The sequence below is a fragment of the Lynx canadensis genome, chromosome E1 (genome assembly GCF_007474595.2).
Source record: "Lynx canadensis isolate LIC74 chromosome E1, mLynCan4.pri.v2, whole genome shotgun sequence".
In the NCBI taxonomy this organism is placed as follows: domain Eukaryota; kingdom Metazoa; phylum Chordata; class Mammalia; order Carnivora; family Felidae; genus Lynx; species Lynx canadensis.
The window spans coordinates 16,206,567-16,228,476 of NC_044316.2; the positions used below are offsets into that span (position 1 = coordinate 16,206,567).

Sequence of the window (21,910 nt, forward strand, 5' to 3'; positions counted from 1 at the left end):
TCAAAATGACAGATACAGCTAAAACAGTACTTAAATTTTATAGTATTAAAATTTTATTAGAATGGAAGAAAGACTGAGAATTGAGCTAAGCATCTATGTCAAGAAATTAGAACTGCAAAATAAATCTAAAAATAGAAGGAAATAAAATGTATGTGCAGAAATTGGGGAACCTGGGTTGCTCAGTTGCTTGAGCGTCCGACTTCAGCTCAGGTCATCTCACGGTTTGTGGGTTTGAGCCCCACTTCGGGCTTGCTGCTGTCATTACAGAGCCCACTTCAGATCCTCTGTCCCCCCTCTCTCTATCCCTCCCCAACTTGTGCTGTCTCAAAAAGTAAACATTAAAAAAATGTGCAGAAATTAAAGATAGGATCAACAAAGCTGTAAGTTAAGTCTTAACAACAACAAAAAAATTAACAGATCTTGGCAAGACTAATTAAAACACATACACAAGAAATCAAAAGGAAGATACCATGATAGATACTGCAGATATTTAAAAATTAGAAGATACACTTAACTTTGTTAAATGTGACAGTAGAGGGATTTGTTTAGAAGACCTAAATCCACAACTTGGGAGCAACAGAAGAGGAGAAACAATAAGCTGGAAAGCCCACAGAGGCACTGAACAATTCAGCAGAGCTGAAAAAGTTGAATCCTGAGCCAATGGTGGAGACAGCCAGTGCTAAGCAAACCAATTTACATTGTGTAATTCCCCAATATGGTAGTTCCAGATGACCATTAAGGGAATTGGGAGTGAAAGAAGGGTTACTGAAGGTTGGGTGTGTCTGTTAGATCCCCTCCCTACTTTGGGCAGCTGGTGACTGTCCCTCCCTTGCTCTCTCAGCCCATTCAAGATTTATTCTCAAGAGAGAAAAACGGTTTATGCTCTGGAAGTCAGAAACATAACTGAGGATGAAAGTACCATAAGGGGATTAAGTGAGTAGTTACATTCTGAATGTTCTCTGCCATCTTGGGCTCCTAGAACTCTAGCACCCAGGAGATTGGAAATCTTCTCTGGGGAATCTTGATTAGCCCAAAAGGAAAGACGTAAAGAAGTATTTTATGACATAAAGCATCATTTTATGAGACTGGCATAACTCTGTCAAGGATAGTAAGAGAAAAAATTACATGTGAATCACACCCATAAGCATAGATGCGAAAGTCCTAAACAAATTATAAACCAAATCTGCAATATATGAAAGAATAATCTTCATAACAACATATTTAATAAAAGCGATTTCCCAAATAAAATCAGGATCAAGTGGGGTGAAACAAACAGCATTGCATATGTCTTCTCTGCTGGAGATAAAGGGAAATGAGCCAAAGGTTTAACCAGAGACCTGAATTGGAGGAACTTGCTAATGTTTGGGTGACCACTGAGCACAGAAATAGGAAGGTGTGACTGGGAACTCTTTAACTGATACTCTGACCTCTGGAAAGTCTTTGCCAGCCAGGATGACTCTGGAGACATGTAGAGTCATGCTGACCCTACACTTCCAAGAAGCCAAGACCTGATAATGAGACATGCCTTCAGGATGTGGTTGTGGACCCATCTGCTTGATCCAGCTTGTCCTTAAAGAGCAGCTTAATTTTAATTTGCTGCTGGCAGAGCCAGGGCCCTTGTGCTCTAATTCCTTCAGTCACATGGTGTGTGTGAGCATTGCTGCTGACTCCAGCCGTAGGCCTCGGTCAAGTGGGACTTCTTTAAGTAATTCCAGATGAGCATTCCCATGTTTAGGACAACTTGTCTGAACCATTGTTGCTGCTCTTGACGCTGACTCTTCCTCCCTGTGGCCCGTGATACAATTTGATTGAAACCTAGGAATAAACCAGCCAGAGTTGTTTTTGTTTCCCTTTTCAAACTCCTAGCCTTCTCCGCATTACCACAAAGGGAAAAGAAGAAAGGGAGTGAGCAAATGTTCAATTCCTACCAGCTGCAGTTATTTGGGAACAGGACTGTGGAGGTGGTGAGCCCATCTGTGCTCCTCTCTCTCAGTGCAGTTTGAATACTAATTGCTCTTTTTCACTTTGCTTACTCCTCTAGAACAACTCTAGTTCCAAGAAAAAAGAAAAAGAAAACCTCTAGTTCCATAACTCCTCTTGATGTGACGGAGCACTCTCTGGAACCATTTCTCAGGCTGCCCCATGACGGTATTTTTGTTTTTTCAAAGTTATTTTTTTGTTTGTTTGTTTGTTTGTTTGTTTTGAGAGACAGAGAGAGAAACAATGTGAGCAGGGGCGGGGCAGAGAGAGAGAATCTCAAACACGTTCTGCACTGTCAACGCAGAGCCCAATACGGGGCTCAGTCTCACAAAGTGCAAGATCATGACCTGAACCGAAATCAAGAGTCAGATGCTTAACCAATTGAGCCACCCATGTGCCCCATTTTTATTTTATTTTTTAAAATCAGCTGCAGTTCAGCAGAACAGGGAGCTGAGGCAGCATGTGTTTGACTTACAGCTTAGCCTCCCTGCATCTCATCCGGCCGGGGACCATAAACGTTAACTCATCCAAACTTGTCCAAAACAGTTAAGAAATCCTTGGAGTTTTACTTGGAACATTCAGTGACAGGAGTCTTGTGGCCTATGCCTACCTCCGCAGTCTCAACTTCCTCCCTTTCCTTCTTGTTTGCTCTGCTCCTGCTAACTGCTCTCTTCTTCCTTTGTCCCTCCAACACACCAAGTTCACTCCTGCCTCTTTGCTGTTCCCTCTTCCTAAAGCTCTTCCCGCAGGTCTTTGCATGGCTGGCTTCTCATGACTCAGGTCATGGCTGAGCACCTCACCTAGGTAGCCAGCTTCCCCCCACCCCACCCCCTGACTGCCTCTACCTTTTCCACACCCATCCCTCTCTACTGTGACCGGGGTCTATTTTCTTCACCGCACTTATCACTTTCTGAAATTATCCTATTTATTTATATGTATTTGTCTGTTTTCCCCAAAGTCAATACTCACTGTCAGCTCCCCAAGGGCAGGGGCTTTGTCTTGCTCACCGCAGTGTTCACAAGCCTGGCTCACGATAAATACTGATTGGCTGGCTGATTGAAAGTGCCCTACATTCCGACAGCAATGCTCAATTAAAAGTTTATACATAGATCTGAAGTCTCCTTTCCTGTAACTTGCTCAATAGGGACGAGTAGCAGGAGAACAAAGCCTCTGTGACCCTCATTTTAGTGCTTAACAGAAAGGTCCAGACTTCATGAAGGTGACTTACTTAAGGGGAGTCGAAAAAAGAAGGAAAACCCACACAGTTTAGTTTGCTTTTCTCACTGCTTGTACCTTCCTCATTTCAAACCAGCCCAGCACAGCGGGATGTGCAGGGCTTTTGGACTCAGACAGGCAGGCTGGTTTTGCTGCTTGGAGTCTGCATAACCATGGACAAGTTACTGAGCCTCTTTGAGCCTCAGTATCCATAGCACTTTTATTGAAAAATCATTTTTAAATGTATTAAATATGAAGGGCACCTGGACAGCTCAGTCAGTTAAGTGTCTGACTCTTGGTTTCAGCTCAGGTCATGATCTCACAGTTCGTGGGTTTGAGCCCTGCATAGGGCTCTGTGCTGACAGTGCAGAGGCTGCTTGGGATTCTCTCTCTCCCTCTCTCTCTACCCCTCCCCCTCCTCTGTCACTCTCTCAAAATAAATACACTTTAAAAATTTTAATTAAAAAGTTTTTAAAATGTATTAAATATGCAGACTCACAACTTGAAAAGGAGGGAGTCTGTCATTTATTTTTAAAACCATTTACAGCAAAATACAGCCAAAGAGTTTTCCTGTGTATTACCTACAGTAGGAGAAGGACAAAAGACAATGTGTAGAATGACTCTGGTAGATGATAGATGTTCCATAAATGGTAGCTTTTATTAATAACTACTTCTGACAGAGCCTCTCCATGTCCAGTATTGTGCCTGGCCGTCTGGGGTCCAAACAGTTCCCTCCCCTCTAGGAGTGTATCATTTTGCTGGGACAGTAAGATGGATATACATGAGCCAGTGGAAAAAGAAGGTGACTTTCTATGAATGAGGTCTTTCTTTTGGTAAGTGCCAGAACAGTTATAAAAGGGCTTGAAGTTGGAGAAAGAAAAGAAATACTGACTGGTTTTAAATTAAAACCACAGTGACCACAGACCTCAAGGATGAGGGTGATGAGCACACCAAGAGGAGACTGAGGGGAAACCTCCCACTACAAAGAGGCACACGTTATCTTGAAGCTCCTGGAAGGGAAGAAAAGCCAAAGGAAGGGTGAGTGTTTCATAATCTTGAGCTGGCAAAGGGGCACTGACAGTAGGACTCCAGGCGAGAGGACTGACCTCATGGGCTTGATGCACAGGACAGGAGTTCTAAAAACAATTCTGTCCCTCTTCATCTGATCCTGAGAGAAGCCCTAAACTTCACTTCTCGGCTCACCGCATCCTTGCTAGTAAATTAGTGCAAATAGATGCCCCCTTCCTGAGGGAACAGACTAAAGTACAATGGCGCTGAGCAACTTGGCCTGGAAGTTACCATCTATACCCGGTGAGGTGCAGCCGCGCCCCTGAGAAAGCCTTCAGGTTCTGCCCTGCTCTGTGATAAGGCTTGGGGCTTCTAGAATGTCTTCCTGCGTTCTTTCTGTCTGTCTTTTTTCTTCCTTCCTTCTCTCTTTTCTCCCTCTCCTCCTGTTCTTCTTTTTCAGTGGTATATACTTAGATTTCAATGTACCTCATCAGCCTCCCCCTGCTCGGCAAACTAACACCTGTTCGGTGGTTTGCTTTTTTTCTCATTGAACAATAAATCTTGTGAACCTCCGCAAACAGCCCAGACAAATCTGCCTCACCCTTTCCACCAGCTGGGGGGCACTCTGTTGTTGGGTGTGTCAGGATTTCCTTGCCAGCTGCCAGGGCCCTGGTTTTAATGGCACGTCCGAGTCTGTCAAGAGTAAAAAGCATTTCCTTGTCATTCACTGGCAGTACCTGTGCTCGCGGGGCCTCCTGTGTGCTGAGACATGGAGAGAGGTAGAAAGGCCCTTCCCTTGGGAACTCAGAGCCTCGCGGAGGAGGTGGGCATGTCGGAGAGGTCAAAGGGCTATATCCCAGGTGCACACAGGGCTGTGGGGGCCCTCCCTTGGGACTCTGCCCTTCTCCCGGCTGACACTTCTCTGCCAAGGTAGAAGGCGAAAAAACAGCTGTCCTCCAGAATGTGGCCCTGGCTAAGGGTGTCCCCAGTCAGAGGAGGAAATTCTGTAGGAAGGAAGTAAACATCAAAACCCTGCTTCAAAGATATTACAGATAGAGCATGGGGTAGTCACCATCACTGTAAACTGTGGGGGAAGAGGGTGGTTTAGCAAAGGCAGGAGGCTCAAAAGGAATGAAAGAGAATGGGGCCAGGAAAGGTAACCAAAGCATCTTTATCAGGACTGAGCCTGACACAGCCTTCCATTCCTGCCCGAGCCCTGGCGAGGTCACCCTCCTGGCACTCCGGATGGGGCTGCCCCTCCCATCCTCTTTCCTTGTTTCATCTGGATCCAGGAGGCCCTGGTGCAGGGGAATGCCTGCCCAGCCCTCTGTGGGTTCACAGTAGCAGCAAATCCTGCCCTGCAGGTGCTGTCTTCTGCACATGCTTGAACATGAACAGAGTCTCCAAAACTGTGTCACCTCCCTGGAAAATCAAGGGGTGGGGTGCTTTGGAAGGGATGGAGCAGACAGACACCGTAAAGGCTAGAAAGGCTGGGGAAAGGCCCACAAGAAGGGGCGGGCCTCATCTTCCGTTACTGTGTTAACCAGAACAGAGCAGGCACACAGAGGGCACTTGGCGTTCTGGAGGGAGAGGATTGGACTTACAGGGTTTCTTCTGGTCTGGCTCCACAGGGGAACGGTTTGCTGAGCCTTGAGACACCCAGAAAGTGGGTCTTCTTGGTAGCAGTGTTTATGTGTGGGGAGGGAGAGGGGGCTGTGTTTATTCTGTGGAGGCCCCGCTATCTCTAGGCTAGTGCTAGCGGAAGTAAGAGAAATTCTTGCTGAACCACAATTGCCTGGCAGGGCTCCTCACCCAGTCACCCAAGTTCACCCAGGTTCACAGAGTCTTTGACAGCCCCATCGCTTTCGCAACAGGGCAACCGGTGGCTGGGCTTCACAGGTTCTCCTGATTTCTCACTTCCACCTCCTCCCTGTCTGTACTAGTACCTCCCGGCCTCACTCCTTACTTGCTAAGGAACCTGTCTGCCTCCAGCACCCCCATTGCCCCGCTGGTCCTCTAGCCCAGGTTGGAGGAGCCATGGGATCCTGTCTTCCTCTGCCTGGCACGGAGCAGGTGCCCAGGTCAGGAAGGTGCTGTGTGATGGAGATGGACGATGGGGAAGGGTACAGGCTGCCCTGGCTTGGCAATAGACCATGACATCTGTCCACTCGCCCTGATATGCAAGGAGGATGGGCAGTGGAGTGGAGCTCCACAGGTAGAGGGAATAGGGTGCCAGAACTGGGAGATCTTCACAGGGGAGAGTCAGCTTCTGGGGATGACTGGGCAGTTGTGGCAGTGAGGGTGAGAAGCAGGACAGGGAAGAGTTCGCTTTAGGGAAGAGAGAGGGGCTGGATTCAGATTCGTTGAGGTGAAGGTGGGGCAGCTGAGGCTAAGTGATGTTTCATTGGTGGCACCCACAGAGACAAGAGGAAGAGAAAGCACGTGTTTAGAGAGAAGATGGACCATCTGGGACATTTTGTATGGACTCTGCCAGGGAGGCAGTGAAGGAACGAGGAAAGGGTGCAGTCTTTGTAAGTCTAATAGCTTTTTCTGGTAGCACCGTCAGGCAGGGAGCAAGAAGAGAGACGTCAGGCCTGGGTGGTCCAAGGTGGTCCAAGGCCAGAGAGGAGATGGGGGAAGTCTCCCTGGGGAGGAGAAGTGCAGAGTGGGAGGCATCCTTCCCCCCTTCACACCCCCCAGTGGGTGGTGCCCACCACTCACAGAATCCCTATTTTACAGACCAGGGACTCAAAGGCCAGAAGGTTGAAGTAAAGGAACTTACCCTGCATGGGAACAAACCCACAAAGGCAGTAGAGGGTCAGAGCCGAGATTTAACCCAGATCTATGGGATTCCCACTCTCTAGGCCAGCATAGCACCAAAGAAGGCAGTACCAAGAGGGGCCTGGAGTGGCTGAGCAGAAATGGGTATTAGGATCTAGAAAAAAGGCCAGGAGTGGTGGGGTCAACAGGATCGCGAGACTGTCAAGTGGTCTTAAAAAGCCACGTTGGAACCAAGGTGGAGGACAGATCGGGTAGAGCCTTAGCCAAGGGCTGAAGTCACCCCCACTGCTTCCTACAGCCTGTGGTCCCACTCTTGGTCTCCTCCTTCCTTAGCTCTGCCCCTCCCCCTCCTCAGACGGGCGCCCTACTTTTGTGTAGCCCCTTGTTCATACTGCGCTTACACATGAGTTTAAGAAGGCCAAGCAGAGCCCTGGGTGCATCAACTTGTTCATCTGAAAGGGGCAGGTGCCCACATGGGCCCCTGCCTCCTGGGGATTTGGCCTGAGGTGAAATTCCCAATCTTGAGCAGGAATCACCAGCCTGGCTCTGCCGCCCTGGATGCCAGCTGGCTCACCAGAGCAGCCCCGGCCCCTTGCAATCGCCACCCTGACGTCTAGGTGGCACCAAAGCCTCACACTGATTCCTCCCAGGTTGGGGACCCCGCCTGCTCCCGCTGACACTGGCTCCACTCAGCTCAGTGCGCGCTCTGCTTTGTGGGTTCAGTGCCTCCATGCACATAGGGGCTGCAAGCTTGTAATTCCTTTCTTCCTTCTACTCTGCCCCATCCCTGGCCCCCTTTGGGAGGAGGGAGGTGGTTTCCCCTTCCCTCTCATCTCTTCCTCAGGGACATCCCAAAGCAAGTACTCCGTCTGTTCTTTTCAAATGTAAAATATAATTTTGCTGAAAAGACAATACAGCCAATAACATGAATTTCATTTAAAAAAATTTTTTTGTTTTATTTATTTTTGAGAGGGGGATGAGGAGCAGAGGGAGAGGGAGACACAGAAACTGAAGCAGGCTCTAGTCTCTGTCTGAGCTGTTAGCACAGAGCCTGATGTAGGGCTCAAACCCACAAAGCGAGATCATGACCAGAGCTGAAGTTGGAGGCTTAACCAACTGAGCCACCCATCACCCCTGAAATTCATTTTTAAACTTAAAAAAAAAAAAGTTATCAAAGTAGTATATTCATATGATTCAAAACAATAAGCTCCTGTTGAACCTCTTGAGATAATTAAGATATTGTAGTAATTTATCCACCCCAGCAACACCACAGGCATATCCACTTCTGCAGATCACCACCCATACTATCTGTTCTGAGACAGCTCTGATGTGTGGCGGGTTAGCAAAACAAGAAAGAATTCATTCATTCTGTCTGCCAGGATTTAGTGTGAGCCACCAGGCTGGGCACTGCTGGGGTTCTTGGAGATAGCCAGAAATTAGACAAGGGCCTTTCTGGCCAAGCGCACATCCCACAGTGGAGCCAGATAAACTCGGGAATGCCAGGTGCCAAGTCCTAGGAAAGAAAAACAGAGCAGGATTTGGGACGTGGGTGATGGGGAGGTGTCCGTGGTCTAGAAAGATTGCTCTGAATAAGTGACTTTAAGCAGAAACCTAAACCCAGTTCGGGGAGAAGTTGGTGGAGAAGGAAATACACCTGTCGGTTGTGGAGCAGCCCCCTCCCCCGAAATGTTAGAGCCAGCAAGTTGGGAATCTCTGCTCTGCTCGGCCTTCTGCCAGCCCCCCACCACCCCAGGGTTTCCCCGCCTCCTAGAGCACCGTCCCCCTAGGAAGCGTGTCCCCCTCACGTCGTCCCCCGGGGCCCCGCCCCCTGCTGCCCCTCCCCCGTACGGCGCAGCCCCCCACCCTCGGCGAGCCCCCGGGCGGCCACCCCTACCCCGGGTGGGAGGCCTAGGCACGACCGGGGACACCCGTAAAGTTTCTGCGGCTCAAAGTGACGCAAAAATTCTTAAAGAGCTCTTTGGCGGCGGATATCTAGAGATCAGACCATGTGAGGGAACGAGAGTACAAATACGGCCGCTTGGGCGCCAGCTCCGGTACAGGCAGCGGCGCCCCTGGTGCCTCGAGGGCGCGAGGGTTGCCCCGCCTCGGAGAGCCCCGGACCAGCCTCCCCACGGTCTCCCGGCAGGTGGGTTCGCCTTTCCTCTCTGCGAACTCGCACGCCAGCCCGCGGTGCCTCCCGGGGCGAGGGCGAGGGCGTGCGCCGCGGGGTGGGCTCCTTGCCCTGCCGCTGCCCTTGCCGGGAGGACGGGTGGGAATAGCCGGCGCGCCCGGGACTAGCGAGCGCCGAGCGGACGAGGGGACCTGGAGGGCTCCTTTGTCTACGGACGCAGGCGGCTTTTTTGATGTCCTGAGCACCAGAGCAAGATCCTGTAAAGACCGTATTAAGCTAAGTGCTGTCCTGCGCGTTGGGAAAAGTTGCTTTAGTTTGAACCCACGGCTTCTGTTTGATCCTTACTTACCGCTGTGGTGTGCAGGTGGCTTTCTGCAAAGGCATTTCGGCAGGGTGAGTTCTGGTTGACATAAATGCCCAAACATCTAGAGAAATCTCTGAATGACTCTTAAGTGGGATGAGTCTCCCTGCGCTTGGGTTGTTTAACTGGCAGAGCTGATGCACGCTCAGACAGCTCACAGGCCATTCAGAATGTATGGGAAACTCAACCGCCAACGAGCTGTTTTACATGGTTGAAAGGTGTAACCATCAATTGCTTTAAAAAAAAAATAACTGTACATTTAACTAAGTGAAAACACTCTCTGGAGCTAAAGAACCCCGAGGAGCAGTTTCCTTTTTGGGTCTTTTGCATAAAGAATTTCTTTTTCCGCTGGGGTTCTGAAGAACTTGAGAGGGGTAGAATTTCTAAGAGTCAGACTTGACAAACGCTTGTGTGTATGTATTTTGTGATCAGTTTGCTCAGAAAAATGAACCAGGTCAATGGATTATTTATGAGCCTGCTAGCTCTCATCATGGTAAGACTAGATCAAATATTTAATGTGTTTTGCCTTCAGTTACATAGGAAAAATGTCTAAGAAAGCAACGTTGGGATTTGTGTTTAATTAAACGGAGGGGCACTATGGCAGCATTCATGTTAGGGTTTTTAGGAGTGGAGGGAAACACACAGCTTTGACTCTGTCACATTCCTTGCTTTTGTGTGGCCACTGATGCCCAAAGGTGGTTTTCCTACCTGGGGTGGGGGTGGCTGCTTCCGGGCGCCTATGAGAGTCTGGTTCGTAAGGGGCTTTTGCAAATTAAGCAAGCCTTTTCATGCATGGTTTTTTGTTTTGTTTGGTTTTGTTTTTTCACGAAAGCTGAATAAGAGCAGATTGAGACTGCTTCGCAATTAATCAAAAGTCCCCTCAGCACTTTGGTGATCCATGTGGGACATTTCAGGAATGTAACAGCAGCACAGATACTCAAACCTGTTTCTTTCAGCCTCTTGCTTAAGAAACATACACTGAGGGTGGGCAGAGGGGTGAGGATGAAGACAGAATAATGTTGCAGTTTTAACGGACTTAGCAAAACCTCAGAAATTCCTCTTTGGGGGCTTTTTAGAGTCGTCTGAGCATTTTGATGAAACCCGGAGAGGCATGTCAAAGAGTTCACTAATGGGCAATGTGGCCTCGGAAGAGGGGTGCTTGGCTGGAGGCGGTTGTCTCCAATGGCAGGCTTGCAGAAACATCCCTGATGTCCCCTTCCAAAGAGAAACACAGGTAATTCCAGAAATTCAGCCACTAAGTGGCCGGTCCTTCTCCTTCATAGTCATCAAATGGTTTTATTTGAGAGAACAAAGGCAGGGCTGCCTGAAGACGTTTAATTTTCACTTGGTTTTAATGAATCAGTGGGATATGGTCATGATTTGACTTTTTAAAAAAAGATGTCTGTGTAGCCAAAGGGAAAATGATGCAGTAATTTTTCTGTCCAAGGAGGTACCTCAGACTTCGTGCTTCCTGATGAAGATCAGCCCTTCTGGGTGTCACAGTCCTCAGCTCTAAGTGAGGGGCTGGAGGGGGCGCCCTGCCTAACATGAGGTCCGAGTCCCTTCCAACTCATTCTGTGACTGTGACCCTAATGTCTCTGCTTTAAGCAAACATGACTTGAAACGATAGTGGGAAATGCCCGGAGTGCTGGGACTCTACCCAGATGTTGCAGTCAAATCGGGGCCCACTGGGGACACCTCAGGTTTCACTCTAAGGCACATGCTGCCGTGCACGAGCCAAGTCCCAGACCTCAATGACAAACAAGCCAGAGTTTCCCAGCTCCCCACCTCCCTTTTGCAATACGCCCAGGGCGCGGTGTGGTGGAGACAGCTTCTCGGCAGTACAGATTTGGGCTGTGCCGATTTTCTTTCCAGTCACGGAGCTGTGGACAGTCGGCTGTACGCCTCTGAGGTTTGCGGTATCCCATGTAACAGTAACAGGCTTGGGTGTGGAGTCAAAGATACAATAAGTCACCCCATGTCTCCATTCCTGGGGCAAGTGAAACTGACTCACCCCACTCCTGTGGTGAATCCGTTTCTGGGCTTAACCTTAACGGGCACACTAAGGAAAGAAAACTCATCCTAGGAGGGACCCAGCTGGAAAATAGATGAAACCAGCCTTGAGAAGAAACCTAGGCAGAGGGTGAACTGCTTTTCTGGGGTGGGCACAAGACCCACCACAGGCTGACACGGCCCCCTTATTTCTAGGCAGAGCTCATGGTACTGACTTGGGCCCGCTTGCAGAAACCATCTCTGAGGAATGTCTCTGTGCAGGGACATTCCCTCAAGCTTGACCTCCGTTGGCTGTTGGTGAATGGGAGGATGAATGCTCATTTACTGATGTCAATAGCATGTTTTTAAGGCAAGCGAGTGATTCCTCAGCCCTGTATCTATGTGGTGACAGAGTGAGTAGAGAGAAGGCCAGTGTGGGGCAGTCTGCCTCATTTTCTCCTTCCTTTTGGCTCCCCTGGCACCTGGCAGCAGCTTCCTTCTGCCACCCCAACCTTGGGCCTAGGGTACTTGTTAGTGGGTATTTAATCATAGGGCTTTTTTAAAAATTAATTTATTTGATTTTTATCTTTAAGATTTTATTTATTTTTTAAATGTTTATTTTTGAGAGAGTGCAAGCGGGGGAGGGGCAGAGAGAGGGGGACAGAGGATCTGAGGCTGGCTGTGGGCTGACAGGTTGACCATAGCAGCAAGCCCGATGTGGGTCTCGAACTCACAAACCAAGAAATCATGACCTGAGCTAAAGTCGGATGCTCAACCCACTGAGCCACCCAGGCGCCCCTAAGAGCGAATGTTTAAATAATCCCTACGCCCATTGCGGGGCTCGAACTCACAACCCCAAGATCAAGAGTCACACACCCCACCGACTGAGCCAGCCAGGTGCCCCTAAGCCATAGGCATTTTAAAAGCTAGGAGTGGATATCCTTTCATTAACCCTGGAGCCCCCTAGCCTGCAGAACAGAGATGAACCCCAGCAATGTGGAGACAAGGAGGCAATGTCCCAGGGCCAGCCCAGTGGCCTGGGCCCCAGGCACTGCCAGGTGGTTGATGGCATGGGGAAGGTCTCCCGGGATCCTGAGGTCCAGTTCTTTATGTCCTTTTTTGAGATAGGGAGGGAAGAGGTGAGGTGGGTGCCTGGGGGAGGTTGTGACAAGGCCAAGTGGCAAATCTGGAAAAGTCAGTTGTGTGCTGTGCCAGAGGGGGGTGGGGTGGGGGGTGGCTGGTAGGTGGGCTGGATAGGAGGGAGCAAGTCAGCAGACCTTTGCCTTCTTGCAGTTTTGTGTGATTTTTCTGGGCCTATTCAAGGAAAAAGAACATTTTATTTCCGTTACTACTAAGCTGCTGAATGAAAATAAACTAAACAGACTTTTTCCCTCTAACTAAGGGACTCCCTCGAATTTAGGGAGGGGCAGAGCTGGAGGTGCTCCAGGTCCCCCATGGCTTATTCAAGCCCATCCAGGAACTTGAGTCTCCTGTACTTCTGTTCTCTCCTTTCCCCCTGGGTGTGTTGTTTTTAAACACTAATCAAGTTAGCTGGCTCTTTTCCTCGCTTCAGAGGAAAGGAGCTGGGCCGGAGGAAAGGGGCGGGTAGGCACTGCCGGGAGAGTGGAGATAAGCTATTCTGGGTGCTCCAGCCCGGCCCGCAGGGAGGTTTGACTGACCAGAGGTTCCCCAGCCCTCCCAGGGCTAGAACTTCTTTCCTCCCCCCAGTTGAAAAATTTCAACTGAAAAGTCAGGGAAATGATCCAGTGAAACTTCACCCAGAGTCACTGGCTATTAACATATTGTCACATTTGTGCATGCACGCTCTCTAATTTTTGCATGTGTAATATAGTTCCATACACTTTCTGTAATATGTGATATAATTCATGTAATAATTATACAGTCTGTATATTATATAATTTTTTGGTTGAATCTCTGAGAATTTGCAGACATCTAAATATGTCCTCTCTTGTCTGCTAAGGACAAGGACATTCTCCTACATAAGAAGAGCCCCATTATTATCACATTTGGGAAACAACGTTGATAAACTATTTTTATCAAATATATAGCCCTTATTTATTTATTTTAATTTCAGTTTATTTTTTTCCTCTTTTTTTTTCAAGTTTTTACTTAAATTCTAGGTAGTTAACATATAGAGTAATATTGGTTTCAGGTGTAGGATTTAGTGATTCATCACTTACATACAATACCCAGTGCTCCTCACAAGTACCCTCCTTAATGCCCATCCCCCATTTAGTCCATCCCCTACCCAACACCCCTCCAGCAACGCTCAGTTTGTTCTCTGTAGTTGGGTCTCTTCTGTTTTGCTTCCCTCTCTTCTCTTTCCCCGCCTTTGCATATGTTCATCTGTTGTGTTTCTTCAGTTCCACAGAGGAGTGAAATCATATTGCTTATCAAATACACTCTAGCTCCATAGATGTCCTTGCAAATTATACAGCCCATATTTAAGTTTCCCTTATCTCAGTAGTAAGGGAAGTGCAGAGGGTTACGTCTTGAAACCACAAACTCCTAGGGTTTGGAACCTCTTGCCCTCATCTCAGTGCATCTGAGGACTGGATCAGTGCTGTGTAATGCTGAACGGATTTTCATGAATGCAAACTGTGTGTGACACATTGTAAAGCGCATTTCAGAACTTCTTGACCTAAGAGTAAAGGCCCCTTCAAGCAGCGTTACCTGAGTCACAAACATCTTGTGGCCTCTACGGCCCCCTCTACTCTGCTGCTTGACCCCATCTCTCTCCCCTGTGTGTCCCCCCCACCGCCGCTCCCTGCCCCACCCAAAGAAATGGGCCCAGCTCTTCCTTCCCTCTTGCCTCCATCACTCACACTGTACTTAATTCCACTTCAGATCCCTTTCTCCTGCCTTCTCTCTCCACTTCGTTCAGCTGCCACAGGTAAATCCACCCTCCTTTCATAATACCCCCTCCCTGGGGCTGGTTTTCTCTCTCTCCCGCCAGTCTCTCTCTTGGCTCTCTTTGTGGGTCTAATCATGTCTGTTTTACATGAAAGTAGTTTTAACGCAAGACTTCATATCAAGGAAGAGAAAACCTGCGTTTGGAAATGTTTTTTTAATCTTGATTTCTACTTATTGCATAAATTGCATTATGACAACAATAAAGGTGTCAGCAACACTCCTAATCCCTCCTAACCACATCACCTGTTTGAGTTTCCCAACTCCTTTCCCAGCCTAGGTCACACTGCAACACCGTGGCAGCAATTTTGTTTTCCACAAGAAGTTGTAAATTGTGAAGTTAAATGTAATAACAAATTTGTGTCATCACCTTCCACAGCTCTAATAAAGGAGCCTGAAAAACACCTCCACAGAATCTGCATGGGAGTCTCTGTACTTCCTTGTCCTGTCCTTACATTTAGAGTTTCTTAAGAATCAGAAAGAATGTTAAGAAAGATGATCGGGGCGCCTGGGTGGTTCAGTCGACTGAGCATCTGACTTGATTTCGGCTCAGGTCGTGATCCCAGAGTTGTGGGAACAAGCCCCGCATCAGGCTCTGCAGTGAGTGTGGATTCTCTCTCCCTGTCCCCTGTCCCTTTCCATGGCTCTCTCTCTCTCTCAAAATTAAAAAAAAAAAAAAAAAAAAAGTTAAGCATCTGACTTCAGCTTAGGTCATGATCTTGAGGTTTGTGGGTTCAAGCCCCACATTGGGCTCTGTGCTGACAGCTCAGAGCCTGGAGCCTACTTCGGATTCTGTCTGCTGTCTGTCTGTCTGTCTCTCTCTCTCTGCCCCTTCCCCACTCATGCCCTGTCTCTCTCTCCCTCAAAAATAAATAAACATTAAAAAATTGTTTTAATTAAATTTTAAAAAAGATAGATAGGTGATAGATGACCAGTAATTCATAATCACTTTCACTGTCCCCCCACCCCATTCTGTAAGACTTGACAGGGCTGTGTTCCATAGCTTACATTTTAGGTGTTTCAGTATTTGACAGTTAAACTAGGATTTTGTAAGCTAGTTCAGGAGGCTAACCACCACTTAACAAGATTTATTTCTGTAGGTAGAAAATACATTGCAAGTTCCAAACAAGCAAGGCACAAGTGAGTGTTTGGAACACAGACCATTGACGGGCGTGCCTGCTGGTACTTGTTTCAAAGTCTAAAAGCACAACCCAGGCTCTTCTTTAATCCCAGACATGTCAGTCTTTTCTAGTCCATAGTCCATTAAAACGATTGTTGTGACAGTCTTCCTTCTGCCCCCAAGATGCACAGCATATCTTCCTGACGGTGAGGAGGGGCAAGTCCCCTGAGAATGGGCCCCAGAGGGGCAAGAAAGAGGAGTGTCTCGCCTGAGGCTCAAAACTGCCGGCATGGAGGCTGTGGCTCCCTAGGGCCTGCGCCCAGGAAACCCGAAATAGCGCCTCCTCGCTGGGAGCTGCGCAGTGCGCACACCAGTCAGTGAGTATTTGAGCACAGAGATGTGTAAGCCATGGCCCTTGGTTCCAGGGCATGCAAAGCAAATAGACATAGAAGGATAACTAATGGTCCATAACAACCATTGATAAACGACACATTGGTAATTGTGCAGTAATTGGGCTGGGGTGGTGAGCAAAGCTTCATGGAGGGTGTAGATAGAAACTTAATCCAGGCCTCAAGGGATGCAGCATAATTGGGGGGGAGCAAGGGTGCAAGGTAGGGATGCACTGGGCATGCTCGGTGGCCCACCTGCCCCTGATAACCTGGGTGCTTGTAAAACATGCAGCACCCACATGGATCTCTTGAATTATAATCTCTGGGACAGCAGCCTAAGAATCTGCTGTTTGCCAGTTTCCCAGAGACCCCAAGGAGAGTAACTGATGGAGAGGAGCAAGCACAAACCAGGGAGGTGTGGAAGGGGCCGGAAGCCTTTCCTTCCATTGTGCTGTGGGCTAGGAGTCACTTAGCCTTTAGGCCTCAGTTCCCTTGACTGGGGTGTGAAGCTGAAAAGTAAAATGGGTTGCATATATGTGGTGGCATTGTGACCATCAATTCACTCTCATTTATTGATGCTTTCCATGCACTGGACACTGAGTTAAACATTTGTCATACCTCATTTCCCACAACAGCCTTTAGGAAGTGAGAATTTTAATAGCCTGCTTTTACACATAAGGACATGAAAGCTCAGAGAGGTTAAGTGACCTGCCCCAAGTCACATTGCCAGTAAGTGGTGGATCTGGGATTCCACTGCAGATTCCACAGGAGAGCCATGAGGTGTAGACACAAGAAATGTTATGTGATGCCTCATGATGGTGGTTAGTCTAGGCTCAGCCACTCATATTCACTAAAGGAGGGCTATTTATGCCTACCTATGCCAAATCCATTTCTTTTATTAAAGAGAAGTTCACAGCTACTCTGTCCCAGGCAGGGAAAGTTCTGGACAGAGACCCTTGTCCTTTCTCATGGTAACTGGCCCAAACAGCCCTAAGGATTTTAGACTATTTATTAAATGTTTATTTATTTTTGAGAGAGAGAGAGAGAGAGCCAGCAGGGTAGGGGCAGAGAGAGAGACACACACACACAGAATCTGAAGCAGGTTCCAGGCTCTGCTCTGAGAGCAGACGGCCTGATGTGGGGCTTGAACTCATGAACTGCAAGATCATGACCTGAGCCAAAGTCGGAGGCTTAACCAACTGAGCCACCCAGGCACCCTGGTTTTAGACTATTTAATTCCTCTCCAGAAAATTAAACTGTCTGACTGTCTCACATAAGGAATTCTTTGGTTGGGATAGTGGAGTTCATGTCTACCCCCTTTGTCCAGAAACAAGCAGGTTTTCCCTGCTGTCTCCATTCACATCCTGAAGTCTGTTTTGTTTGTAAGGTGAGCCAGGAGTCCCCGCAGATACAAATACAAACCACCGTCTTACACTGTGGAGAGTGTGAGCCAGAACTGACTACAGTCTGGGGTTCTGGGACAGAAGCACAAAGGAACAAAAGAAGGGCTTTGAAAATCTGAGGGCACCTTGGAGCTGGCAGTGTGAGGCATCTCAACATGCTGCATCAGGTCGGCAGAAACCTCCGTTTACAGAAGGGTGCACAGCAGCACTGTGGAGCAGCGCCCGCCTCTCCCTCCTTAGACAGAAGTACCGTTTCTCCCACAGTCAGATTTTGGCCTTGTGCCGTGAGCTCCGTGAAGGCAGGACAGTGGCTGCCTTGCCTCCAAGAGCCTAGCATGTACTAGGCACACGGTGTGTCTTTGTAGAATTAGTGCTGCTGTGTGGCAGAGGGCCCGGCTCCATGCTCACCGTGTAAGTAGACACCAGAGCTTTCTTGTCACCCTCGGGAGGTGTCTTGGGAACTTCAGACTCTCTCTCTGAATAGTGAATGCAAATTGCCACTTGGCTATATGACCTATAATTAATCTTATCTCAGTGGTAAACCCATAATTCACGTTGGGTTTTGTTTTGTTTTGTTTTTGGAAATGAAAACTGAGCGTCCTGAGAAATGAACTCACTTTGATCTTCACAAGTGAAGTCAAAGTACAACATTTCTATAGTGTTTCTGCTTAGAATGTGCTGATGTGTGTCAAACAGACAAGTAGGGTCATGGACATTTCCAAAGGTCTGGGTGGTTTCATGACTAATCACTGTAATTACACACTTGTTCACATACTGGTTCCCCTGGCTACAGAGACAGAGTTTGTGAAAAGAGGAATAGAGATTTGATCAGAAGAAGTTTAAATGGAAACAATCCCTTTTACTGGGGTAGAGTTGGGGAGGTGGAGTGAATTAGCCCCCCCTCTAGGCTGGGAGGAAGCAGGGTGTGAGCAGAAAGTTGACTGCCAGCCTGTCAATGACACTGCTGTGCTGCCCGTGTGCAGAGATGTGGGGGATGAGAGTCCTGCATGTGAGGTTGTCATCCCACTGAGGACCGGGGTTATGTGGCACCACCCACAGCCTGTCACCTGCTCAGCCTGGCACAAGGGCACACATTCGAGGTGCAGAGGAAGGGCTTCGGGGGCTTTTTCTGGCCACGGAGAAACTCAAAGGCTACTGAGTGGAGGTCACAGCTGTCATATTGACCTCGTTTGCAATCTCTACCCAGCAGGATAAAAATATCTTGTAAAAAGAAAGCTTTTAAGGGAACATTCTTAGAAACCAATATTCTTAACTCTTACTTCTGTGTTCCCGGGTGGCTTGCTCTCAACTGTTACCTGCTGATCTCAGTAGAAAAGGGTGGCCAGTGCTCTGTCGAATCAGAAAAGTAGGAAGGGAGAGTGGGACCCACAAGTAGGAGCATCCTGCAGGCAGAAGGGGGTCCAGGCCAGGCCATCTTCTCCGGGCCAACTGGGTGAGTAACTGGGAGGAGCTTCTTCCAATTGGGAGAGGCAGAGGAATGAATTGAAGAAAAGGGGATGTGCATCTCCCACCTGTCTGGTGGCTTTGGGTGGCTGTAACTTATGTTTGCACATAAGTGATTGGGGGTGCAAGCACAATAGAAGAACCCTAGAAAGCAGAGCTGGGTGGACAGAGAGACCACCTGAAGTCATGGATTGCTCTTAACAGGCTTTCTTACAACTTGAACCATTTCAGGCTGTTGATGCAATTAAAAAAAAGTGCTGGGGGATATTTCAGGAAACAAGATCTTTGTAATGCTCAGAACAAAAATAGAGAGCACGTTATTTGTCTAGAAGCTGCTCATTACAGATGCCAAGAAATCAAGATTGGTTGCCTTAGGGGAAGGTACTGAAGAACATACATTGTCCAAAAAAGTTCACTAACACACACACATCTTTCAGCTCCCCTGCAGAATGCCCCAAGGGAGAGATTACATGAAATCTAGAACAAATCAATTGACTCTCCCATCAGAAAGGTGACAGAGTTGCTAGGATGGCAAAGTGTGTATTCCCTCTGCCACTGTATTCTTCGGAGATGGGTGATGTTTCCGTCCCATAGACCGTGGTGGATGCGCCAGAGGAAGATCTTTGAGCTGCAGTTTTTTGTTTTGTTTTGTTTTGTTTTGTTTTAAGTAATCTCTCCACCCAATGGTAGGGCTCAAACTCATGACCCCAAGATCAAGAGTCACACACTCTACCGACTGAGCCGGCCAGGTGCCATGAGTGGCAGTTTAAACTAGAGGAGCATTGAAACTAGAGGAGTATTAAAGATAGGAAGAAGTTCCTGCAGAAAATTTGCGGTACGATTTTGAAGTTGGGGGAAAAAGGAATCTCAGTGATGGGCTGGCTTTGTTTGTTGAGTATCATCTGGCTGCACATGGTAAAGTTCTTTATCTCTGTCATCTGATCTTCAAGGTCTTCAGTGTTTAATGTGGAGAACATATCACTGATATAGGCCAAAGGGAAGTACAGAGACCTTCTTCAAACAACACAGCCAGGGACCACAAAGTTCAGGTTTAATTTAGCTGTGTGTTTAAATACACTGACACCTCATCATCTTTCTCTTGAAAAAAAAAAGAACTTTATTTTTTTATTAAAAAAAATTTTTTTTAATGTTTATTTATTTTTGAGACAGAGACAGAGCATGAGTGGTGGAAGAGCAGAGAGAGAGGGAGACCCAGAATCCAAAGCAGTCTCCAGGCTCTGAGCTGTCAGCACAAAGCCCAACGCGGGGCTCAAACCCACGGACCGTGAGATCATGACCTGAGCCAAAGTTAGACACTTAACCGACTGAGCCACCCAGGTGCCCCAAGAACTTTATTTTTTTAAATAAGTTTATTTACTTATTTATTTTTGAGAGAGAGAGGGGTGGGGGGACGGAAGTGGGGAAGGGCAGAAAGAGAGGTAGAGAGAAAATCTCAAGCAGGCTCCACATTGTCAGTGCAGAGCCTGATGTGGGGCTTGATCCGATGAACTGTAAGATCATGACCTGAGCCAAAACCAAGAGTTGGACACTTAAATAACTGAGCCAACCAGGCAACCTGGGGAAAAAAATGAACCTTAAAAAAATCCCTCAGCCTGGTACATGGTTACTTATGGTGGATGAGAGAATGTGTGGTTAATTTTAAAAGTCCAGAGAAGCGGACAGGGAGAGGCTGGAGAACAGCGTCAAGATGAGCCAAATGGGGTTTTACCTAGAACACTCTTGGTCAGAAATTCATGTTCTTCGGTGAGTGGTGTTTGCATCCGTGAGCCCCAGATAGGGTCAGGGGGTGGGGACCAAGTAGCTGGATAGGGGAGAACCCAAGACACCCATCCCCATACACACACACACACACACACACACACACACACACCCTAGATCTATGGAGCTGGTTTCTCTCTTGTTGCTGTAATATTTTTGGCAACAATCAGTCCCTTTAAAATTTTCTACTTTACAGAAAAAAGAACCCAATGAACACAAAACGCTAATTACTTGCATCCTCTCGTGTTCATTTCTAATCCTTGCCAGTATTTAGGTATGTTGTCATCAGTGTGAATCTACTACTTTGTGTTCTAATTTTTCACTACATTTTCGTCTTCATGTTCCCACATGTGGATAGTTAAGTTCTAGTCCCTGAAAGCCCCAAGTAGGTAGGAGACATACTCAGCCATTTTTATTAGTTACCAATTTCTAGCCATCCTCCAACTGTTGGCTCTGAAGGGGTAATATCAGATCTTTTCAGTTGTGAATAGTGATACCAGGCATCTAGAAAGGTAGAAAGTGACCTGAGCTAAGCAGAAATGTGTTTCAAGTCCCAGACCATTTCAAGAGCTTGAAAAGTTCAGGCCCAGATGAAATGAAGTTAGATGGAAGGTCTTGGCTCCATACTACTTTATAACAGGTCATAGGTTTAAAGTCCAAAAGGACTCAGATTTCTACCCCATGTTTGACGTGTGAGGCCTCGATCTGGATTGCCGAGCTGACTTCTCTGCACCTCAGCCCCCGGCAGGGATATGGTGGTGCCGAGTCCCCGGCCAGCCCTCTCCACCGAGGCGCTTAGGGACAGAGACACCAGTCATGCTGGCATCTCTACCCTGCATGCTCTTCTCCCTGGCTCTTCCGGCCTAGGGGAGAAGTGATCCCACCTGCCCACTGCTGCGAAGTAACAGGTGGACTCACCTTAGGAGAGGCAGGCAGAATAAATAGTGAGCAGTGGCGCTGCTTCAAGCCTGTCGGACTTGTAGAGGCACAACGTGAACAGCGGAGCGCTGATGGACTGGACACAGCCAGAAGCAGCTGGCATCTCTAAGAGCTGGGTTGCAGGAAGAGTGAACAAGCCCAGAGCTAAGGAGCTAGTGGTGCCTCCCACAGGGTGGCCTTTTCACCTCGTGCCTTTGCTCTTTTCCTTTCAAAGTCATACTTGCAATTTATATAAAACATATGGCATGTTCAGCTTAAAAGATGGAGAGGATTGTCCTAACCTATTTGCAGGCAAAAACCGCTTCTTTCTTTGTTATTCTTTTCCCAGCGCAGCGTCCAGGACAAGGTAAGTGCTCTGCGAAGCTTTGTTGAAGCAAGCCCTCTTCTTACACTCTTCCGAGTTACTGGTAAACCCCA

At 47.8% G+C, this 21,910-nt stretch overlaps 1 protein-coding gene across 1 annotated transcript in view; it reads left to right on the forward strand.

The window, feature by feature from the left end:
- Positions 1–3,892: 3,892 nt before the first annotated feature.
- SLC6A4 (solute carrier family 6 member 4) overlaps positions 3,893–21,910 on the forward strand; it is a 42,157-nt gene continuing 24,139 nt past the window's right edge. Inside the window, exons 1-2 of the mRNA XM_030295147.1 lie at positions 3,893–4,028; positions 4,110–4,233. The gene's annotated coding sequence lies outside the window, so the exon portion shown is untranslated. The remainder of the gene's footprint in view (positions 4,029–4,109; positions 4,234–21,910) is intronic.